The 9,213-nt window shown below is 37.3% G+C and overlaps 1 long non-coding RNA gene across 1 annotated transcript; it reads right to left on the bottom strand.

Annotated features, from left to right (window-relative positions):
• Window positions 1-6,061: 6,061 nt before the first annotated feature.
• Window positions 6,062-8,902, bottom strand: LOC137210206 (uncharacterized). The gene is made up of 3 exons (XR_010936340.1): window positions 8,653-8,902; window positions 7,595-7,690; window positions 6,062-6,432 (listed from the first exon to the last, which is right to left on the bottom strand). It is a non-coding gene; the product is annotated as an uncharacterized lncRNA (long non-coding RNA).
• Between the last annotated feature and the right edge of the window lie 311 nt (window positions 8,903-9,213).

Here is a 9,213-nt window from a genome sequence, read left to right as displayed (position 1 = left end):
GTGTAGATGTATTTCTGGTGTATCTGTGGGGAGGAAGGTGATCTCCCCATCTTACCATTCCACCATATTCCCGGAAGCCCTTTGGCAACTTTTAAAAGTGAAAAAGACAACTGCGGTTGAACACAAAAGGAAAAAATGGGACTTCCCTGTTGGCGCAGTGGTTGAGAGTCCTCCTGCCGATGCAGGGGACACGGGTTCGTGCCCCGGTCTGGGTAGATCCCACATGCCGTGGAGTGGCTGGTCCTGTGAGGCATGGCCACTGAGCCTGCGCATTCGGTGCCTGTGCTCCACAATGGGAGAGGTCACAACAGTGAGAGGCCCACGTACTGCAAAAACAAAACAAAACAAAAAACACTAGAATGGATGAATAGCAGAATAACTGAGGCAGAAGAATGGATAAGTGACCTGGAAGATAAAGTAGTGGAAATAACTACTACAGAGCAGAATAAAGAAAAAACAATGAAAATAACTTAGGACAGTCTCAGAGACCTCTGGGACAACATTAAATTCACTAACATTCGAATTATAGGGGTTCCAGAAGTAGAAGAGAAAAAGAAAGGGACTGAGAAAGTATTTGAAGAGATTATAGTTGAAAACTTCCCTAATGTGGGAAAGGAAATAGTTAATCAACTCTAGGAAGCACAGAGAGTCTCATACAGGATAAATCCAAGGAGAAATACGCCAAGACACGTATTAATCAAACTGCCAAAAATTAAATATAAAGAAAAATTATTGAAAGCAGCAAGGGAAAAGCAAAAATAACATACAAGGGGATCCCAATAAGGTTAACAGCTGATCTTTCAGCAGAAACTTTGCAAGCCAGAAGGGACTGGCAGGACATATTTAAAGTGATGAAGGAAAAAAACCTGCAACCAAGATTACTCTACCCTGCAAGGATCTCATTCAGGTTTGATGGAGAAATGAAAACATTTACAGACAAGCAAAAGCTGAGAGAGTTCAGCACTACCAAACCAGCTTTACAGCAAATGCTACAGGAACTTCTCTAGACAAGAAACACAAGAGAAGAAAAACACCTATAATACCCAACGCAAAACAAGTAAATGGGAATAGGAACATACATATCGATAACTACCTTAAATGTAAACGGATTAAATCCTCCAACCAAAAGACACAGACTGGATGAATGGATACAAAAATAAGACCCATATATATGCTGTCTACAAGAGACCTGCTTCAGACCTAGAGACTCACACAGACTGAAAGTGAACGGATGAAAAAAGATATTCCATGCAAATGGAAATCCAAAAAAAGCTGGAGTAGCAATTGTCATATCACACAAAATAGACTTTAAAATAAAGACTATTAGAAGAGACAAAGAAGGACACTACATAATGATCAAGGGATCGATCCAAGAAGAAGATATAACAATTGTAAATATTTATGCACCCAACATAGGAGCACCTCAATACATAAGGCAAATACTAACAGCCATAAAAGGGGAAATCGACAGTAACACATTGATAGTAGGGGACTTCAACACCCCAGTTTCACTAATGGACAGATCATCCAAAATGAAAATAAATAAGGAAACACAAGCTTTAAATGATACATTGAACAAGATGGACTGAATTGATATTTATAGGACATTCCATCCAAAACAACAGAATACACATTTTTCTCAAGTGCTCATGGAACATTCTCCAGGATAGATCATATCTTGGGTCACAAATCAAGCCTAGGTAAATTTAAGGAAATTGAAATTGTGTCAAGTATCTTTTCCAACCACAACGCTACGAGAATAGATATCAATTACAGGAAAAGATCTGTAAAAAATACAAAAACATGGAGGCTAAACAATACACTAATTAATAACGAAGTGATCACTGAAGAAATCAAAGAGGAAATCAAAAAATACCGGAAACAAATGACAATGGAGACACTGTGATCTAAAACCTATGGGATGCAGCAAAAGCAGTTTTAAGAGGGAGAGGGAAGTTTATAGCAATACAATCCTACCTTAAGAAACAGGAAACATCTCGAATAAACAACCTAACCTTGCACCTAATGCAATTAGAGAAAGAAGGACAAAAAATACCCCAAAGTTAGCAGAAGGACAGAAATCATAAAGATCAGATCAGAAATAAATGATAAAGAAATGAAGGAAATGATAGCAAAGATCAATAAAACTAAAAGCTGGTCCTTTGAGACGATAAACAAAATTGATAAACCATTAGCTAGACTCATCAAGAAAAAAAGGGAGAAGACTCAAATCAATAGAATTAGAAATGAAAAAGGAGAAGTAACAACTGACACTGCAGCAATACAAAAGATCATGAGAGATTCCTACAAGCAACTCTATGCCAATAAAATGGACAACCTGGAAGACATGGACAAATTCTTAGAAATGCACAACCTGCCAAGAGTGAATCAGGAAGAAATAGAAAATATGAACAGACCAATCACAAGCACTGAAATTGAAACTGTGATTAACAATCTTCCAACAAACCAAAGCCCAGGACCAGATGGCTTCACAGGCAAATTCTATCAAACATTTAGAGAAGAGCTAACACCTATCCTTCTCAAACTCTTCCAAAATATAGCAGAGGAAGGAACACTCCCAAATTCATTCTACGAGGCCACCATCACCTTGATTCCAATACCAGACAAGGATGTCACAAAGAAAGAAAACTACAGGCCAATATCACTGATGATCATAGATGCACAAATCCTCAACAAAATACTAGCAAACACAATCCGACAGCACATTCAAAGGATCATACACCATGATCAAGTGGGGTTTATTCCAGGAATGCAAGGATTCTTCAATATACACAAATCTATCAATGTGATAAACCATAATAACAAACTGAAGGAGATAAACCATATGATCATTTCAATACATGCAGAGAAAGCTTTTGACAAAATTCAACACCCATTTATGATAAAAACCCTGCAGAAAGTAGGCATAGAGGGAACTTGCCTCAACATAATAAAGGCCATATATGACAAACCCACAGCCAACATCATCCTCAATGGTGAAAAATTGAAACCGTTTCCACTAAGATAAGGAACAAGACAAGGTTGCGCACTGTCACCACTCTTACTCAATATAGTTTTGGAAGTTTTAGCCACAGCAATCAGAGAAGAAAAGGAAATAAAAGGAATCCAAATCGGAAAAGAAGAAGTAAAGCTGTCACTGTTAGCAGAGGACATGATACTATACATAGAGAATCCTAAAGATGCTACCAGAAAACTACTAGAACTAATCAATGAATTTGGTAAAGTTGCAGGATACAAAATTAATGCACAGAAATCTCTGGCATTCCTATACACTAATGATGAAAAATCTGAAAGTGAAATCAAGAAAACACTCCCATTTACCATTGCAACAAAAAGAATAAAATATCTAGGAATAAACCTACCTAAAGAGACAAAAGACCTGTATGCAGAAAATTATAAGACACTGATGAAAGAAATTAGAGATGATACAAATAGATGGAGAGATATACCATGTTCTTGGATTGGAAAAATCAACATTGTGAAAATGATTCTACTACCCAAAGCAATCTACTGATTCAATGCAATCCCTATCAAACTACCACTGGCATTTTTCACAGAACTAGAACAAAACATTTCACAATTTGTATGGAAACACAAAAGACCCCGAATACCCAAAGCAATCTTGAGAATGAAACACGGAGCTGGAGGAATCAGGCTCCCTGACTTCAGACTATACTACACAGCTACAGTAATCAAGACAGTATGGTACTGGCACAAAAACAGAAAGATAGATCAATGGAACAGGATAGAAAGCCCAGAGATAAACCCACGCACATATGGTCACCTTATCTTTGATAAAGGAGGCAGGAATGTACAGTGGAGAAAGGACAGCCTCTTCAGTAAGTGGTGCTGGGAAAACTGGACAGGTACATGTAAAAGTATGAGATTAGATCACTCCCTAACACCATACACAAAAATAAGCTCAAAATGGATTAAAGACCTACGTGTAAGCCCAGAAACTATGAAACTCTTAGAGGAAAACATAGGCAGAACACTCTATGACATAAATCACAGCAAGATCCTTTTTGACCCACCTCCTAGAGAAATGGAAATAAAAATAATCAAATGGGACCTAATGAAACTTCAAAGCTTTTGCACAGCAAAGGAAACCATAAACAAGACCAAAAGACAACCCTCAGAATGCGAGAAAATATTTGCAAATGAAGCAACTGACAAAGGATTAATTTCTAAAATTTACAAGCAGCTCATGCAGCTCAATAACAAAAAAAGAAAACAAGCCAATCCAAAAATGGGCAGAAGATCTAAATAGACATTTCTCCAAAGAAAATATACAGACTGCCAACAAACACATGAAAGAATGCTCAACATCATTAATCATCAGAGAAATGCAAATCAAAACTACAATGAGATATCATCTCACACCAGTCAGAATGGCCATCATCAAAAATCTAGAAACAATAAATGCTGGAGAGGGTGTGGAGAAAAGGGAACACTCTTGCACTGCTGGTGGGAATGTGAATTGGTTCAGCCACTATGGAGAACACTATGGAGGTTCCTTAAAAAACTACAAATAGAACTACCATATGACCCAGCAATCCCACTACTGGGCATATGCCCTGAGAAAACCAAAATTCAAAAAGAATCATGTACCAAAATGTTCATTGCAGGCCTATTTTCAATAGGCCAAAGATGGAAACAACCTAAGTGCCCATCATCGGAAAAATGGATAAAGAAGATGTGGCACATATATACAATGGAATATTACTCAGCCATAAAAAGAAACGAAATTGAGCTATTTGTAATGAGGTGGATAGACCTAGAGCCTGTCATACAGAGTGAAGTAAGTCAGAAAGAGAAAGACAAATACCGTATGCTAACACATATATATGGAATTTAAGAAAAAGAAATGTCATGAAGAACCTAGGGGTAAGACAGGAATAAAGACACAGACCTACTGGTGAACGGACTTGAGGATATGGGGAGGGGGAAGGGTGATCTGTGACAAAGCGGGAGAGAGGCATAGACATATATACACTAACAAATGTAAGGTAGATAGCTAGTGGGAAGCAGCCGCATAGCACAGGGATATCAGCTCGGTGCTTTGTGACCGCCTAGAGGGGTGGGATAGGGAGGGTGGGAGAGAGGGAGACGCAAGCGGGAAGAGATATGGGAACATATGTGTGTGTGTAACTGATTCACTTTGTTATAAAGCGGAAACTAACACACCTTTGTAAAGCAATTATACCCCAATAAAGATGTTACCAAAAAAAAAAAAAAAGAAAATATATAGGTGAAGTGTAAAAGGGTTGGAATAGATATACCATAACAGTAAAAACAAAACAAAACAACAACAACAAAACTGGAGTGGCTAAGAAAATATCAGAAAAAAATTACATTTTAAGACGAAAATTTTTACTAGCGACAAAGACATTTTAAAATGATACAATGATTATTCCATCTAGAATGCATAATAATTATAAACTTATATGCACCTAACAACAGGACTTCAACATACAATGAAGCAAAATCGACACAACAGAAAAGAGAAACAGACAGTTCTACAATAATAGTTGGATACTTTAATACCCTTCTTTCAATAGCAGAACAGACAGAAAATCAACAAGAAAATAAAAACCTTGAACAGCATTATCAATCAAGTAGACGTAACAGCCATCTATAAAACATTCCACCCAACAGCATCAGAATATACATTCTTTACAAATGCACATGGATATACTATATGCTAGGCCATAAAACAAATTTCAGTACATTTTAAAGGGCATAAACAATACAGAGAGTGCTCTCAGATGACAACAGAATGCAATAAGAAATCGTTAACAGAAAGAAATTTGTTGAAAATCACAAATGGAAATTAAAGAATATATTCCTAAATAATTCATGGGTCAAGTAAGAACTCATAAGGGGAATTAGAAATAACTTGAGATGAATTAAAATGAAAGTATAACATATTAATACTTGATTGGTCCCACATACTCTTCTGAAAAGCAGAGGGGTTAGACAAAGAGATCTAAATTAATTAAAAAATCATTTATTATTCTGGGAATAAAAAGAACTGGGCTTAGTCTCAGTTTTGCCTTTATCTTTGTGTCTGTTGATTATCTTGGAATAGTCATTACATAGTCAAAATACAGTTGCCAGCTCAGGAATCAAATACTGTCATCTCTAGGGCTACCATAACAAGATACCACAAACTTGTTAGCTTAAAAGAACAGAAATTTATTTTATCACAGCTCTAGAGGCCAGAAGTTCAAACTCAAAGTGTTGAGAGGGCCATGTTCTTTCTGACGCCTCAAGGGGAGGATCCTTCTTTGTCTTAACCAGATTCTGGTGGTGGCCATCAATCACTGGTGTTGGCAGTTTTTTGATTTGCAGCTGCATCTGGTCTCTTTCACTGTTGTCACATGGAATTGTCTCTGTGTGTTTCTGTCTCTGGAAACAATTTGAATAGAAATTTCTATTTTTAAAAAACAAACTGTTGATTATTTTGCTCTATTTAGATACTTCCTATAACCCACACCCACCTCCATTTCCCCATATGTATTTGAGAAGGAAAGAGGAACTCCTCTGAGCTATCATATTGGAAAGAATCAATAATACAATGTTTTACTAGAGATGCCTCTTATCTAAAATATTTGAATTAAATATAAAATCTGGGGAAATTATCGCCCAGTTTCCCTCTTCTAGAGGCATGTTCTAAATGATAGGCAGCAGAATATTTTATACCCATGAGGTTTGCTGACATTATTGATTTGGTCCAGGATCTGTATTTTCTCTCTAAAGAAAACAGTATTCTCTCTTTACTTTCTTTAATATATGTTGGTGTCTTAAATTTATTGTCAGAGAGGATGCTTATAGTTCAAATGATTTGGTTGTATTTCACCAGTATTATTACAAGATAGTCAAACAATGGCTGGGCTCCAGGATAGACCTCGGTCCCTTTGTTCCACTGGGATACTGATCTGAAAGCCACTGTTTTCTTATATTCCAAAGACCAAATAAATAAAACAAATAAATAAACAAACAAAAAGGAAATGAAACTATTTTAAAACCAACTCTCTTTTCTTCCTCATCCATGTTAATTCTCTTCTACCTAAAATTGCTTCCTGGAAGTGATTTCTATGTTTCTTAGAGCTTCTTTATGTATATATCCACACTAATGCATATAAAACTGTGCCTTGTAGATCTTATACTTTTTCCATTTGAATATTTTCTCATGTCATATAGAGTTTATCCATTGTCCTAGATATGCATTTTTCCTGTGTTTTTGAGCATCATAGGAAGATAAATTCTACTCTTGAAAATGTTAACTGGTCACTGAGACACAGAAAGCTATTATTCTTACCAGTTTTCAATAGTGAGTAGATTCTGTAGGGGTGGAATTTTAAGATGTAAGTATACTGTTTTTCTACACTCAAATTCCGTTCCCCTTATCATAGAAATTGACCAGTGAAGTGTGCTGCTGACTTTTCAGAATCCGTGTACATATAATCCATTAGGTTATTAGATATAAGATTGGTCAGAAAAGCATACTGTGAAATGTTGCTTTTATTTAAACTCCCACTATTTTCACTACATGGTTTCAAGATTTTACTTCATTATTGTCCTCTGGTGGTGCGCTCTGTGAACTGCATATTTACGGGTCTGGAGCACATATCTTCCCGGAGGTATACAACTCCTCAGGTACCAGCTAAAGAGTAGATGATAAGAAGCATTCAGATTTATTAAAACTCATTAAGAATATCAGTAGCCTGACTGTTGTTTCTAAAAATATAAAATATTTATCCTTCTGTTGTCAAACAACCGTATTTCATGAAAAGAAGTATAAATCCTTTTTTGCTTGCAATAGAAGAACTATAATTGAAGATATTCTTCATTTGGACCAAATACCTTCTCTGAAAATATAAGTTAAAATAGAAGTTGAAATTTCCAAAATATTCTTTAGGAAATAAAACTCCACATATAATTTCAAATTATAATTTAATTTTACCTTAAATTTAAATATCTATATTGAATTTAATTTAAGGAAGGAAGAAAGAAGGAAAGAAGGAAAGAAAGAAAGGACGGAGGGAGAGAGGGACGGTGGGAGGAAGGAAGGAAGGAAGGGAGGAGGGAAGGAAGGAAAAAGGAAAGAAAGAAAGAAGATAAAGTAAAATAAAGTTATTAAATTAAAAAATACTTATTAAGAAAAAAATTAAGAAAAAAAAAAAACGAACGGATAGAACCTTTGGATAAATCGTGGAAGCAAAGCTATACAGACAAAATCTCATACAGAAGCATACACTTACAAACTCACAAAAAGAGGAATAGGGGAAAAAATCATAAGTCTTGCTCTCAAAGTCCACTTCCTCAATTTGGGATGATTCTTTGTCTAAATGAGGGAAGGAAAGAAGGAAGGAAGGAAGGAAGGAAAGAAAAAGAACGAACGAAAGAAAGAAAGAAAGAAAGAAGATAAAGTAATATAAAATAAAGTTATTAAAATAAAAATAATTATTAAGAAAAAAATTTAAAAAAAAAACAGACGGATAGAACCCTAGGGCAAATGGTGGAAGCAAAGCTATACAGGCAAAATCTCACAGAGAAGCATACACATACACACTCAGAAAAAGAGGTAAAGGGGAAAAAATGATAAATCTTGCTCTCAAAGTCCACCTCCTCAATTTGGGATGATTCGTTGTCTATTCATGTATTCCACAGATGCAGGGTACATCAAGTTGATTGTGGAGCTTTAATCCGCTGCTTCTGAGGCTGCTGGGAGAGATATCCCTTTCTCTTCTTTGTTCTCACAGCTCCCAGGGGCTCAGGTTTGGATTTGGCCCCGCCTCTACATGTAGGTCGCTGGAGGGCGTCTGTTTTTCACTCAGACAAGACGGGGTTAAAGAAGCCGCTGATTCGGGGGCTCTGGCTCTCTCAGGCCGGGGGTGGGAGGGGCACGGAGTGCGGGGCGAGCCTGCGGCGCCAGAGGCTGGCGTGACTTTGCACCAGCCTAGGCTCACCGTGCGTTCTCCCGGGGAAGTTGTCCCTGGATCCCGGGAACCTGGCAGTGGCGGGCTGCACAGGCTCCCCGGAGGCGGGGTGTGGATAGTGACCTGTGCTCGCACACAGGCTTCTTGGTGGCGGCAGCAGCAGCCTTAGCGTCTCATGCCCGTCTCTGGGGTCCGCGCTTTCATCCGCGGTTCGCGCCCGTCTCTGGAGCTCCTTTAAGCAGCGCTC

Source organism: Pseudorca crassidens, chromosome 17 (assembly GCF_039906515.1).
Source record: "Pseudorca crassidens isolate mPseCra1 chromosome 17, mPseCra1.hap1, whole genome shotgun sequence".
In the NCBI taxonomy this organism is placed as follows: Eukaryota; Metazoa; Chordata; class Mammalia; order Artiodactyla; family Delphinidae; genus Pseudorca; species Pseudorca crassidens.
The sequence above is the reverse complement of the archived record's forward strand: the minus strand, read 5'-3'. Positions and strand labels throughout refer to the sequence as shown.